The following is a 15,885-nucleotide window of genomic DNA, read 5'->3' as shown; positions in this document are numbered from 1 at the left end:
TAAAATTATGTGAATTAAGGAGGTCTACCAGCATCCTCTTCCTTGCACAATCACTTATACAATTAATATTGAAGTCACCACATATAACTAACTTTTTGTATTTCCTATAAAGTGAACCAAGAACCTCCTCTAGCTTTAGCAAAAATGTTGTGAAATCGGAGTCTGGGGACCTATAAATAACAACAGTTAGAAGTTTAGCTCCGTTAAATTTAACCACACCTGCACAACATTCAAACACCTTTTCAGTGCAGTTCTTTGAAACATCAATTGACTCAAATGGGATGTCGTTTTTCACATACATGGCTACTCCCCCACACTGCAAAGAGCTCCTCAAAAAGCTGCCAGCCAACCTGTATCCTGGTAAAGGAAGCATCTGAATCATCTCCTTATTTAAGAAGTGTTCAGATATACCAATAATTTCAGAGTCAACATCTATAAGCAGTTCACTGACTTTATCTCTAATACCTTGTATATTTTGATGAAATATACTAATTCCCTCATTACTCGGATACCTAAGCTTTGTCAAAAGTGGTTCCTTTGTTAGAGAGACTTCCCTTAAGCAGGAATACATATCAGCTGACTTCAATCTAAAAAAGGTGCAGCTCTAACACCCACTACTGTAGGAATTTTCCCATGAGTGATCCCACCAACCCCACCTATGCTGTCACCTATAAGCTTTGGCAACCTCCCCTTCCTATACCTGTTGAGGTGCAGGCCATGTATAGTGAAACCCGTCCTGCTGATAGACTCCACCGACACCACTGAAATGTGACCCATGCTTTCTGTCATCAGCGCACCCGCAAGTCTCATGTTATTATGCCTGACGGCTGTATTAAGATGAGGCCGATCGTGACGCTGAAACAGTTCCACGAAATGCACATTCGTGTTGCCAGTCTGAGTGGCTATCTTTTCCAGGTCACCATCTATGTCATACTCCCCATCCCTATCAATACTGTTACCAGCCCCACCCACAATCACTACCTGATCCTCTTTAGTAAAATCCCTACATAACCCCCCCTATGTTAACAGTCACCTGAGCCAATCCTGCATTAGGCTTCACAATGCTGGTGACCTGGTACTCACTCCCCAGCACTTCCTGCAACTGCTGGCCTATACCTCTGCCATGAGAACTACCTAACAGCAGAAACTTCTTCTTCCTCTTCGACTTTGCAACTTTTCTAGCCACCGTAACTACTGAGGTCTGCTGCATACTTCCTACATCTACAGCTACTAGAGATTCCTCTCCACTAGACTCTGACAGTTGGTCATATCTATTGTAAACACCAATAGTAAAACTATCTGAAAATCTTCTTCTCCTAGCAGATCTCTTGCCAACAGCCAACTCCCATTCCCCAACCCCATTCTCCCTCCTCATCCTATCTAGCTCCTCCTGTGCATTTTTCAACTGCACCTGAAGGGCACAGATCTTACGCTCCTGCTCCTCTATCAACTTACTCTTGCTACATAACCAGCAGTTCCAGGAGAGGATCTCACCAGAATGCCCACTGGCTTCCCCACTGCATTCCTCCCCAGTGAAAATACTTCGAACAAGTCTCACACCGCAATCCACTACTCACGAACCTACGGCAAAGCCCACACTTCTCACTCATGGTAAAATTTTACTTTTTCTAAGTTGCGCTACTACAATAAGAAGATGTCAATAACCTGACTACAATAAACACAAACTTACTCTACAAGGGAAGTAACTACTATTATTAACAGTATTAATAAACAACAAATGTGAATAAAACAAAAGACTAATACAGAAAGAGAATCAAACGTCTAATGAGACAGTAACGAAGCTGAAAACAGTTCTCAAAAGGTTCTTCTGAAATTATTTCACCAGAAAACACTAAAAACTCCTGTTGAAGACTACTATAGTTCCTAAATAAACCACTATACACAAACAATTAATTAGTACTTAGCTTTCGATGCGCCGCTACAGCTGTAACTGGTCAGCGCGGATAGTAAACACAGGTAAGAGTTTACGTTGCTCGATGCGAAACACTCACAAAGATCAGGTCACAACATAAGAAAGGCAGAGGTAATGTAATTACATTTCTACTTAACTCTCCAATTGTGTACATCTCACAGTTTTCCAATTTACAGAATTTGAAGATTTATTTGTACATTCTATGTATTTAATCAGATAAAGTGCAAGCTCTGTACTACCATTACATGTCAGTAACCAAATCCAAACTCTCTAAGTAATTATGTAACTAAAACAATATGAGAGACGTTATTGTAATTAAAGTACAGAATGATTTTCTTATGGAAAACTAAAGTTATTACTTTAAAAGATTGTCATTCAATATTGTATTTTATACCTTATTTGGCTGTAACATCAGTTTCTTTATTTTTTATAAATTTTAATTCTAACATCAAAATTGTACACAATTAATAATGCTTCACTTTGGAAGTTATTGTTAAAATTCTATATAGAACGATGCAGTGAGGTTGCGAGTTAGTTGTTGTTTTGAGAGTCAGTTTGGAGTTACTTTTGGAAGTCAAAGAGATCAGTGAAGTCTGTCCATGTTTTTGTTTACATGATGAGTGTGAAGTTTAGATGTCAATTAATGTGAATAAAGTTTGTGAACCATGAAAATTTCCCATTCACTCATCAGTGGATCAGGGAGAAGAAACTCAAGTAACATTCAACATGAATAATTACAATATTCTGCTTCTTCCCTCATTGCTAGCAGCAGTTAACACTGAAGAGGTTCAGATGAGAAACACTTGGCAGTTTTTGCCATTCTGCAGTATGTATTGTATATGTGTGTATTTAATGTTATATTAAGTGGTCTGTCAGTTTAAATAGCGTTTTTGCCAAGTTGGTCTGATCATTTATGAGCTGTTTCTTTTCTGTTATGGTTTTTTGAATGTGGTAATTTTCTTGGAAGATGAGGAGGTATTTTTGTTGTTGTTTAGCCTTATGATTTCCATGTCTGTGTCTCTGGCGGTAATATTATGTTGCTGTTGGTGTAAGTGTTCTGCAAAAGTTGAATGATTTGTCCTGTACTTTCATGCTCTTATATGTTCTTTGTATCTGGTGACAAATGTCATCTTCGTTTGACCTATGTATCTTTCATCACATGTATTGTATTTTGTTTGGTATATTCCTGATTTATGATATAATCAGTTTTTCCCAGTGTTTTTGAGTATTATTGAATTTAGTTATTAGTTTGGTGGGCTATTTTTATGCCTTGTTTTTTGAAGATATTGGATATTCTGTGTGTATTTGCATTTGTAGGTCATTGTGTACCATCTTTCACTTTCTGTTTCTTTCACACTTAGTGTCATTCCTGTCCTTGTATTTTGTGTGTTTATTTGTGTGCAGTTTTGTCCTTGTGTTGGTGACATCTGGGTGTTTGTGCTTTTCTGTTTCTTGATTTTCTTGTTCAGATTTGTTACAAAGTTCTCTTTTTATCCATTGTTTGTGGCTATTTGTATTATGGTATTCATTTCTTTTTTGTGATTGTCTGTATCTAATGGTACTGTGTTTAGTCTGTGGAGCATGTATCGAAGTGTTGCCTGGTTTTGAGAACTGTGGTGTTGTGATTTCTCATTTATAATTGTGTCTGTTGCTGTTAAGTTTTTGGCATATATCTACTATCCCACTGTATAAAAATAGTTGGTTGTTTTGAATATTTATGGTGATGTTCAAGAAATTTAACAGTTTACCGTTCTGTATTGCAAAATGTATATTATCATGAACAGAATTTATGTCTGTGGGTAACTGATCAATTTTATTGCTTGGTTCATCTATCAGGCACATGATGTCATCCATATAACTAATCAGGTATAGGAAGTTGTAACTATTTGGCTCTATTATAATTAATGCTCTTAATACTTTCGCTCCCTTAAAGCCCAAGACTACTGTTCTTCTCTACAATATGATTGATGGGTTACAACTTATAATCAGATTAAAACAAGCTAGAAAATAAATTCTTTCAAAGTTTTATCAACATTTTGAACCCCAAAATGAATAAAACATATTTTTGTGTGTATAACTTTGTATGATCTCATTTGCTCTGGGGAAGGTTCATGTCGCATTAGTTTCTACTGTGTTTTCCTTATCCCTTATAAAAATGCATGTATAACATCTGAAATATGTTCATTTCCTCCCACAAGTACATGGCCAGAAAAAGAAAAAAAAAAATAGTACACCTGGAAAGACGACATTGCTTTTGATCCAATGACAGCATATTTCAGCTAGGGGATAGTAGATGTGTTGATACTGGTTTCATCATCATTTACCAAAAGATAGCGTAACAACATACGTACCAGAGCACCATTTGTATCTATCTGTTAATTGGGAATGCTCACTGCTGTACAGCTACCACAGCACAGTGTGGGACTAGTGTGTGAAGCAAACAGGCAGACAGGCACCGAGACGCACTTGTGCTCCCTACAGCCAGCTGAGCAAGTTTGAAAGGGCTCCATTAGTCATCTTCAGAATGGTGGGGTGGTCCTTTTGAAGAATTGCCACACACGTTGCATGTGCTATGTCAGTTGTGTCACATGAAAATTCTTACACCCACAGATGTGGATGTAGACACAGTGCTGACACATGTCAGAATCATTCTATTGTAAAGGCAGCAGTGGCAGATCATACAGTTACCAAAGCAGAGATAAGAGGGTTTGTGAGCCCACACATGTCAAAACAAACTGTTGCGAGCCAGTTATTAGCAGTGGAACTATGGGCATGTATGCGTGTAGCCCATCTTCCACTCATGCCACAGCATCGACGAGCCAGGCTCAACTGGTGCCATCAGAGAATCACTTGGAAGATGGAAAGGCATGCCATGGTCTTCAGCAATGAGATCAGATTCTGCCTGCACCCAAGTGATGGTCATTTGCAATATGACGTAGACCTGATGAGTGCTGTCTCATAGAGTGTGTTCATCCAAGACACATTGGCCCTGACCCAGGCCTCATGATCTGGAGTATGATGAGCTACAGCTCCCATTTAACCTTTTCTGTTTCTGGAGGGGAGGTTAACCAGTGCTTGGTACTTGCAGAACTTTGCTAGACCCATTCTTTTGCTGTTCTTGCAACAGGGAGGTGAAGTGTTGTTTCAACATGATAGTGCTCACCACACACTGGTCATGAAACTCCATGTGCTCTGCAAGATGCACAGCAACTTCCCTATCCAGCACAATCTTCAGATTTGTTTCCAACTGAGCATGTGCAGGTTATGATGGGATGAAAAGTGACTCATGCAACTTGTCAACCAGCAACTCTACGTGAAGAGGTTGAGCAGGCATGGCGTAACATATCCCAAGCCAGTATTCACGAACTGTATGATCGACTGGGTGCCAGAGTCAGCACCTGCATTTTCACCTGTGGAGAATACACCAAGTACTAATAAGGAGGTTTCTGCATGGGTCAGTATCTGGTACCTTAGAACTGCTTGTGCTATTGATCTACAGGGTGTTACAAAAAGGTAGGCCAAACTTTCAGGAAACATTCCTCACACACAAATAAAGAAAAGATGTTATGTGCACGTGTTCGGAAACGCTCAGTTTCCATGTTAGAGCTCATTTTAGTTTCGTCAGTGTGTACTGTACTTCCTCGATTCACCGCCAGTTGGCCCAACTGAAGGAAGGTAATGTTGACTTCGGTGCTTGTGTTGACATGCGACTCATTGCTCTACAGTACTAGCATCAAGCACATCAGTACGTAGCATCAACAGGTTAGTGTTCATCACGAACGTGATTTTGCAGTTAGTGCAATGTTTACGAATGCGGAGTTGGCAGATGCCCATTTGATGTATGGATTAGCATGGGGCAATAGTCGTGGCGTGGTATGTTTGTATCGAGACAGATTTCCAGAACGAAGGTGTCCCGAAAGGAAGACGTTCGAAGCAATTGATCTGCGTCTTAGGGAGCACGGAACATTCCAGCCTATGACTTGCAACTGGGGAAGACCTAGAACGATGAGGACACCTGCAATGGACGAGGCAATTCTTTGTGCAGCTGACGATAACCCTAATGTTAGCATCAGAGAAGTTGCTGCTGTACAAGATAACGTTGACCACGTCACTGTATGGAGAGTGCTACGGGAGAACCAGTTGCTTCCATACCATGTAAAGCGTGTGCAGGCACTATCAGCAGCTGATTGGCCTCCACGGGTACCCTTCTGTGAATGGTTCATCCAACAATGTGTCAATTCTCATTTCAGTGCAAATGTTCTCTTTAAGGATGAAGCTTCATTCCAACGTCATCAAATTGTAAATTTTCGCAGTCAACATGTGTGGGCTGACGAGAATCCGCACGCAATTGTGCAATCAAGTCATCAACACAGATTTCCTGTGAACGTTTGGGAAGGCATTGTTGGTGATGTCTTGAGTGGACCCCATGTTCTTCCACCTACGCTCAATGGAGCACGTTATCATGACTTCATATGAGATACTCTACCTATGCAGCTAGAACATGTGCCTTTACAATTATGACACAACATGTGGTTCATGCACGATGGAGCTCCGGCATATTTCAGTCGAAGTGTTCATATGCTTCTCAACAACAGATTCGGTGACCAATGGATTGGTAGAGGCGGACCAATTCCATGGCCTCCAAACTCTCCTGACCTCAACCCTCTTGACTTTCATTTATGGGGGCATTTGAAAGCTCTTGTCCCCCTGTACCAAATATAGAGACTCTTCGTGCTCATATTGTGGACGGCTGTGATACAATACGCCATTCTCCAGGGCTGCATCAGCACATCAGGGATTCCATGCGATGGAGGGTGGATGCATGTATTCCCGCTAACGGAGGACATTTTGAACATTTCCTGTAACAAAGTGTTTGAAGTCACGCTGGTACGTTCTGTTGCCATGTGTTTCCATCACATGATTAATGTGATTTGAAGAGAAGTAATAAAATGAGCTCTAACATGGAAAGTAAGCATTTCCGGACACAAATCCTGTATTTATCAACTACTTTAAGCAATATAAACAAATCCTTAGACAAGTTATAACAAAAGCAAAGAAAATGGAAAATGACAAACAAAAAATTCCAAGGATAAGACTAAAGCAACCTGAAGTATTGTAAAAAGAGAAACAGGTACTACATCATTAGCCCACCAAAATATAGAACTTCATGAAAACATAGATTACTTTTGTTCTCTCTTGAGAAGATAAATCTGGACTGATGTTTACAGTTCAAACAACACAGTTGACAAGATAATCAACCCGACAGTAGTGGCTAATAAATTTAACAAATACTTTTCTAACATAGCACACCACCTGATTACCAAACATTACAACTCACAACCAGACAGCAATACACTCCAGTCAGATACAAAGATTCTTACAAGAAGCCTATTCATGTCTCCTACAACATTTGAGGAAATATCTGTCATTATAAAAAGGTTACTCAATAAGTATTCAGCAGGTCCTGATGAAATACCAGATATTATCATCAAAGCAAGTGTAACATCTATCATAGAACCATTAATGGATATTTTAAATTCATCATTCGTGAGTGATATATTCCCAGAAAATCTGAAAATGGCAAAAGTGACACCACTGTACAAGAAAGGGGACAAACATGAAGCTGCAAACTATAGACCTGTATCAGTATTGTCAGGCTTTGGCAAAATTCTTGAAAAACTATTTCTTAGATAGCTGACAGCCTTTCTAAATAAAGAAAACATAATAAGTGATGCGCAACACAGGTTCAGAACTGTCAGATCAACGCAGGCAGCTATTTATACCTCCTTAAATGAAATTCTAACTGCAGTAGATACCAAGCAACATGTGTCTGGCACATTTCTTGACCTCAGTAAAGCCTTCGATGTAATTGATCATAATACTCTGTTGCAGAAGCTAGGTAATTATGGTGTGCAAGGCCTGCCAAACAAGTGGATACTTCATGACCATCAACGGATCACTCAAATAAAATACAAAAACATAAAGACACAAAAATTGTAATTTTTACAGTAATTCACAAAACATTACATATGGAGTTCCTTAAGGATCAGTCCTTGAGCCAATTCTTTTTATTCTTTATGTTAATGATTTGTCAGAAAAAATAGCTAAAGGGACAACAGTACTTTTTGCAGATGACACAAATATCTTAATCAAATCATATAATGAGGAAAGCCTACAAAAACTGCTACTGGTATAATACAAAATTTAACACAAGTTTCAGAACAAACAAGAAAATAATAAACAATGAAAAAACAGTGACAGTCAATTTCCACACTTCACAGAAACTACATCCTGAAAGACTGATTTGTAAAATTGATGGAAAAACTATCTCATCTGTGAGTGACACAAAATTTTTAGGTATACATATTCAACAAAACCTAAAATGGGAGACACATCTTAATCATGTAAATAAAAAGTTTAACACACTTACGTATGCAGTAAGAATCCTCTCACAAAATACAGGCCGTGCATCAGTGATCACAATGTATCATGGCAGTATTCAGTCACTGCTGATGTACGGCATTATCTTTTGGGGGAACTCCGTAGTTACAAACAAAACATTTAGGCTACAGTGAAGTACTGTTAGAATAATAAGCCATGCTAAGTACAGAGACTCACTATTTAAAAATCTGAATGTACTGTCTCTTCCTTGCTTATATATGTATGAAATACTAAATTTCACAAAAGGAAGTATTTTAAAAGATGGAAATATCTTCCTCATGATACTAGGCAGAAGCATTACTTGCATATCAATACAGTAAGTACAAACATTTGTGAGAGAGGAGTGTATCATACTGGCATAATTCTGTACAATCACATGCCATCCTATTTGAAACAGATGCAAAATTTACAAAAGTTTAAAGTGAAACTGAAAGAGCACCTGCTTGACCACTGCTTCTATTCTGTTTCCAAGTTTTTAGAGTACCAGAAAAGTATAGTGTAACTGCTCAAATATTCTTAAGCAATCTATCATTTTATTTCACTATATTAATTTTGTCATCAGTATTCAACATGTGTTGAATAATTTTTAAATATTTATCTTTTCAAAATAACAATGTGTATGATGTTGTATATACTGTACCAACCTGACTTGTCCTACATCGTTTGTGCAAAATATGTACCTAAACACGATTTACAGGACCAATAAAGAAACACAAATACAAATCTTCTAAGATTATACACCAAATTCGAAGGTACTGGACAGTAGTTTTGTGGATCATTTCTATTGAACTACTTGTAAATAGGCTAATATGCCACCAAAAATAATCAATGTTTGAAAATTAATGAGATTGGATAGATACTAAAATCTATTCACCAAGCAGCAGCAGAAGAACATGGATGCTTAAAGGCACTGAAATTTACAGATTTCAATACCTTTATATTTTGTTCTCCTGCTGCCGCTTGGTGAGTAGATTTTTTTAAATATCCAATTACATTGCACTTCTTGAATGGTTGTGACCTGTACATTCTTCCAACTACTGGGCTTGAGTTTTTGTTCAAGGGGTCTATGTCAGATAACAGCTAAAAGAGGAGATAGTTCAGCCACAAATTCAGTATAGAATTTGATAGGGATTCCACCTGACCACAGAACTTGTGTTCTATTTTAATGATTTCACTTGTTTCTCAATGCCACTGATACTGACACCTATTTCACTCATCTTTTCAGTGGTATGAGGATTAAACAGGGGCAATTTACATGGGTTTTCCTTTGTAAAGGAATACTGAGATGGTTCCTTCAAAATGTTCACAGCCAGTTTCATGGGCTATTTTTTTCCAATATCCTCTTATTCTCCATCTCTAATGACCTGGTCAATGGAACACATGAATAGCCAGTTTGCCACTGTCATACAGTACCATTTAAATTCATTTACTTAGGGCCTGATGTCACAGCATTTAGCTGATTGTTTGTGGTACTGCATGTGTAAGTATGATAGCAAAGATGCTGTCATCTGTTTCGCAACTGTGCCTAATAAAGCTATTGACTAGTCTAACCCATTCCTGTTTTGTTTTGCCAAAGCACTTTAATATCATCAGGAAAACTACTTAGTGGCAGCATGATCCTTGTTCTCTAGCAGAATCTATCAGTAGCTGAATAGAAATTCTATTTGTCACTCTTGTAATTTGCTGTGGAGAAGTGGTCTCAGTTGTTACCAGAGTCATTAAAATTGCTGTTGGTCAATCCTTACCAAACAATTACTGTTATGAATGACTGAATGCTTGTCATTTAAAAATGTGTATTTGAAGATGCCTCATTTATTCGTAGTATACACTTGCTCACTTGTGAAACAAACGGTAGGAGTGATCATAATTTACCATTTTGCTGTTTGTCCTTTGGCTAAACAAGTCTATACCATGAAATGTAAAATATGACTACTTCATTAGAGCAATTTTTCAATAATCACAAAAATTACCTTAAATTATGCCACTATAGGTAACTGAAGTACATTTAAGGATAAAGTTAACATTAACATCCAGTGAAATGTCAAATGCACATAGAACATGTATTAACACTTTGAAAATAATAAAATATGAGTAAACAATAGTGCAAAAACATTCAAACATGGTATCTTGATGACTAGCAGTTTATTTTAGTTTGTGCTAGACTAAAACTATGGATTAACTGGTGGCAAGGCCTTTACAAAATGAAAATTGCATACCAGCAAGAATTAAGATTGTGAGGAATTATACTGAAATTAAAAAGAGAACTAACAATAAATGTTTACTGTACAGAACTGCATGCATTGTGTTGGAATGGATGAAGCTGATTCTAATTTGTGAAGTTTTGGACTTAGTTTATACATAACTATATGGTCTATTCTGTCTGAATTAACACTCCTTTATGGTAGTCAGGTGAACCAACAAAATGTTTCAAAAATTCTACTGCCATGATAAACTATGCATTGTTATGTTAAATACTGTATTTAATTAGAATTCACAGCTACCTTTCACACTTTTCAATATATTGTTATTTTCATATTCTGTAAATTTACCTCCACAGTTATTACTTGTGAATGGAAAGCTCTTAAATCTCAGAATAAAGGAGTATAGGAATTAGACTGCTTTCCAAAAGCTACCTTCATGCTAGAGTGTTGACAGGGCAAATAGACAAGCCATGGACAAACTTGAGCACATTGTACAGGCTTACAAACTGCTCTGGAAATGTATATTTTGTGAACTATGGTGCACAAAGCAAGACAACAGTGGTGTCAAAGTTTTCACGTTGAGTTTGGTATGCAGATTAATTATGTGGTCCATTAGCAATTAATGTTAAGGAAGATGCACGTACTTTACATGGGAACCACTTTGTATGTTGAGTGGAATAGTAAAATTATAATTTTTTGAGTGGTGACCAATTTCCAGGCATTCATTGTTTGGGTGCTGTAGGGCCATGAAAGATTAAGCACAGTTGATATTTGCTGATCATTTCAGTATGAAATCAAACAGGGCCATCACGACATGCAGTAAATTACATTAGGGGTTCCACATTTTGACCTCAAACATTATTACAGAGTGTACATTGACAATGTACACACTGATATAAACATTGAAATATTTGTGGCTATGCAACTTAGTATTTTAATTCAAACGTGGATTCATACAATTAGGGTATCCTCTGGTGGTGCAGGAGTAGCCTATACTTTGATTATCATAGAACACCACAAAAGTAGTAAACAAGTGTAAGACTTGATGATCATGAATCCATATTGCAGATACGTCTCTACTAGTCCATTAACTTCAGTATGTAGTGCCCAGGTGGTGACACACATTTGTGTAAAGGTAAGCTGGAACTTCATTATTTTGCAGCAACATTACCCAACAAACTCAATGTGGCATTTCATCCTATAAAGTGGGAGGAATATATCAGAGAAAAGTGAAATAGATCTGTTGTGTTAGTCTGATTAGACATGACTCAGTGAACCCCATTCATACTGAATTTGTATTAGTTACTTGCAACCACCTGTGCATGCATTATTGTCTGCCAAATGTATAAATAACTCCAGGAATGCTCTAGGGAAGTATCAGGTTACACTTTATTCATATTGTATATTAGTGACATGGCAGACAATAATAATGGTGACATGAGACTTTTGCTGATGATGTGACTACCTGTGAAAAAGTACTATCCAACAAGAAGCTGCACAAATATTCATTCAGATCTTGGTAAGATTTCAGGGAGGTGCAAAGACTGGCAATCTGTTTTAAATGTTCAGAAGAGATTAACAACAGTATTATAAAAAGGATTGATTTCTGTTCATCATATATAGGAGACCTGGAGTCACAGACAGGCACAACAAGAAGACAGCTATAGATTTTAACTTTATTTGTTCCTAAAGAGGTTTTGCTTGTTACACAGTATATCAATTTATCATCTTTGTTTAATGTGACAGAATTGTGTTTCCTCATTATGCTGAAGTGCATACCTCATGTTTTCTCTGTTTTTATTGATAATTTATAACATAATGTCAAATTTTAGACATCCTTAAGAGTTCCTTTTGCTTTCTCTAATAGGAGTTCAGCTGTTTTTTCAGTGACTTTGATGTTGCTGTCATCAGCAAAGAGAACTTTTTCTACAGGTTTTCTACAGTCTGGAAAGTTATTGATATACAATGTATTGTATTGTATTGTATTGATCCAAGCAGTCATAGTATTGTACAGCTGTACATATGATATTGGATAGGTCAAGAGACCTATTTGCAAGTAATTTTTACAAATTGATTTTTACATTATTTTGTAGCAAGGAAATTATCTATCTTAAAGAAAACAGTTAATACAAATTTTTACAAATTGATTTTAACATTATTTTGTAGCAAGGAAATTATCTATCTTAAACAAAACAGTTAATATAAATCATAGAATTGTAAGGTTGTACATACGATATTGGACAGGTCAAGGGAACATATTTACAAGTAATATTTAATAAATTGATTTTACATTATTTTGCAATGAGGAAGTTAGCTATCTTTAACAAAACAGTAAATACAAATGTTGTATGGTAAAATACAAACAGCCAATACAAATGTAATAGTAAAGTAGTCCAGTGTATTTCATAGACATGCACAGTATATAATAATCCAGTATATTTCATAGACATGCACAGGATATAATTTTCAGACCTAATTGAACATTTCTCATATTGTTTACATTTTAACCCCTTTCAAAAAAATGATCAACTGCATAAAAAAAATGGTCCAAGAGATATTTTTTTAACTTATGTGAGAAATCTCTTGGGTTCTTTATTGCTTTGATTTCATTGGGTAAATTATTATACATTTGTATCCCAACATTTAAAACACTTTTTTGGTAGCAGGTAGTTCTGGACTCAGTCATATGTAGGTCAGATTGCTGCCTTGTTGCATAGTTATGAATATCTCCATTGAATTTTAGTGTGCAGTCATTGTTTAACAGGTATGACTTGACAAATGAGACGATATTATAAATGTAAGCAGAGGGCAGTGTCATAATGCCATTTGTTTTGAAATGTTGTCTGCATTATTCGTTATGTCTTAGATTACATATTATGCATATTGCCTGTTTTTGCATTTTGAAAATATATCTACCTCCAGGTGAGTTCCCCCAAAATATGATTCCATACTGTAATGTAGAATGGAAGTAAGCATAATATACATGTGTGAGAACAGATTTTGTGACTGATTTTTTGAGTATCCTTAAAATGTAACACACATTTGAGAGCTTTTTTGAGATACAATTTGTGTGAGTCTCCCACTTAAGATTTCCTTCAAGCCATATGCCAAGAAACTTGACAGACTCCACACACATAAGCTCTTGGTTATTTAGAATCACATCAGGCATTTCTTGTTTTTGGGATGAGAGTCTGAAGTTGATGTATGTTGTTTTCTGTATGTTTATAATCAGTTTGTTCTCGTTGAACCATTTGCTGAGTGACAACATAAGTGGTTTAATTTTTAGGTTGTGGTCCTCTGTATCAGTACCCGTTATTAGTATATTTGTGTCATCGGCAAATAGTGTGGTATGTCCGGTAGCAAGTTTCGTGCTTATATCATCAATGTATAGCAGAAACAGTATGGGTCCCAGGATTGAGCCTTGTGTCACACCATATCTAATGGGCATTGTGTCAGAGGAGTGGACAGTAGATCGATGGGTGGTTGTATTCTTTTTTTCAAAATTAATTTCAACTTTTTGAAATCTGTTTGACAGGTAAGATTCTAACCATTTGTTTGCAATTCCTCTTATACCTTTATTTGCTAACTTCTTAAGGAGTATGGTATGGTCAATTACATCAAAGGCTTTGGATAAATCTAAAAAGATACCAGTAGTGATTTCCTTATTATCCAGTGCTTTTAAGGTTTTGTTGAGATACTCATAACTAGCTGTGGTAGTTGTCTTTTGCTTTCTAAAACCATGCTGGTGTTTTGTCAATAAGGATAGTTTATTAGTAAAGTCTTCCAATCTGGTGTAAAATAATTTTTCAAATATTTTTGAGAAAGAGCTGAGTTGTGCTATGGGCCTGTAATTGGCTATATCATTTTAGAGCCCTTCTTGTGAAGTGGGATATAAGTGCAGATATTTTAATTGGTGACCATGGACAGTGTATTGAACAACATTAAATCAGTATTTGCTTCATTTGCATGCTAAAAATTATAGGCATCAGGAGTAGCACGTTTTTATGTTGGTTAGTACCCCCACGTACCTGTCAGACATGCTTAGAGAATTTCTCTAAGCATGTCTCATATTATTCAATGTACATCAGTTCTGCCTCACAAGATGAAGTAGTTAATGCAATAAAAGGACTAAAAAACTCCAACTCTGTTAGCATTGATGGTACCCCTGAACACTCTTGAAGAATAGAGTATTGAAGCTAATTGAAATAATTACACACTTATGCAACTGCTCAGTTCTAGCCGGCACTTTCCCTGATGGATTGAAAAAATCTAAAGTCATTCCAGTGTATAAAAAAAGGTGAGAAAGATAATATAAATAACTACAGACCCTAGCCATGTGGTCTGAGGTGCCTGGCTATGGTTCGCACGGCTTTCCCCATCAGAGGTTCAAGTCCTCCCTTGGGCGTGGGTGTGTGTGTTGTCCTTAGCATAAGTTAGTTTAAGTTAGATTAAGTAAGGTGTAAGCCTAGGGACTTATGACCTCAGGAGTTTGATTCCATAGGAACTTGCCACCACCACTACAAACACATCACAATTTTTTCATGCATTTCAAAAGTATTAGAAAAAATTATGTATGACAAACTTATGAAATTTGTAAATAAAAACAATATCCTATGCAATGAACAACATGGATTCAGAAATAAGAGGTCAATGACAGCTGGTATTTATGACTGCATCAATTCTGTATCACTGCAGGCAACCTTGTAGGTGGGGCAACCACAGTTATGAGTATTAATCTTGGGTATGTGGCAGGTTTTAATCCATAACATACCATCTTTTAGTGGTGTTTTGTTTTGATGGACAATAAATATTGGGAATAAAGATTCCAGGCTTTTCTGCTCTAATGTTTTAATCATATGACACCTGAAGATGTGGTTTTAGTTCACGTAACTGGTAGTAGTACAGTAATAAAAGATCAAATACAGCTGAAGTGCTTATTAATACCCAAGATGAATTCTGTATTAAGCCTAGTGGACAAAAAACAGGAATCTACAGGAGTATTTATTGACCTGTCAAACGCTTTTGACATTATGGACCATACTAAGATGCTGCTGTCAAAGCTTTCTTTCTGAGCAATCGTAAGCAGACAGTGTGCTTCAAACACACAAATATCCACCTAGAAGCTGTATCTGAACACTTATCAGACTTTAAACAAATTAAATATGGTGTATCCCAAGAATTGTTAATGGGACCCCTTGTGTTCCTTCTGTATATAAATGATCTCAACTTAAATGTGAATGCACATAAACAATCATATTTGCAGATGACACCCCAATTCTACTAAAAGTAGCCAGTAAGGAACAATTAACA

The sequence above is a fragment of the Schistocerca cancellata genome, chromosome 5 (assembly GCF_023864275.1).
Source record: "Schistocerca cancellata isolate TAMUIC-IGC-003103 chromosome 5, iqSchCanc2.1, whole genome shotgun sequence".
Lineage (NCBI taxonomy): Eukaryota > Metazoa > Arthropoda > Insecta > Orthoptera > Acrididae > Schistocerca > Schistocerca cancellata.
The sequence above is the reverse complement of the archived record's forward strand: the minus strand, read 5'-3'. Positions refer to the sequence as shown.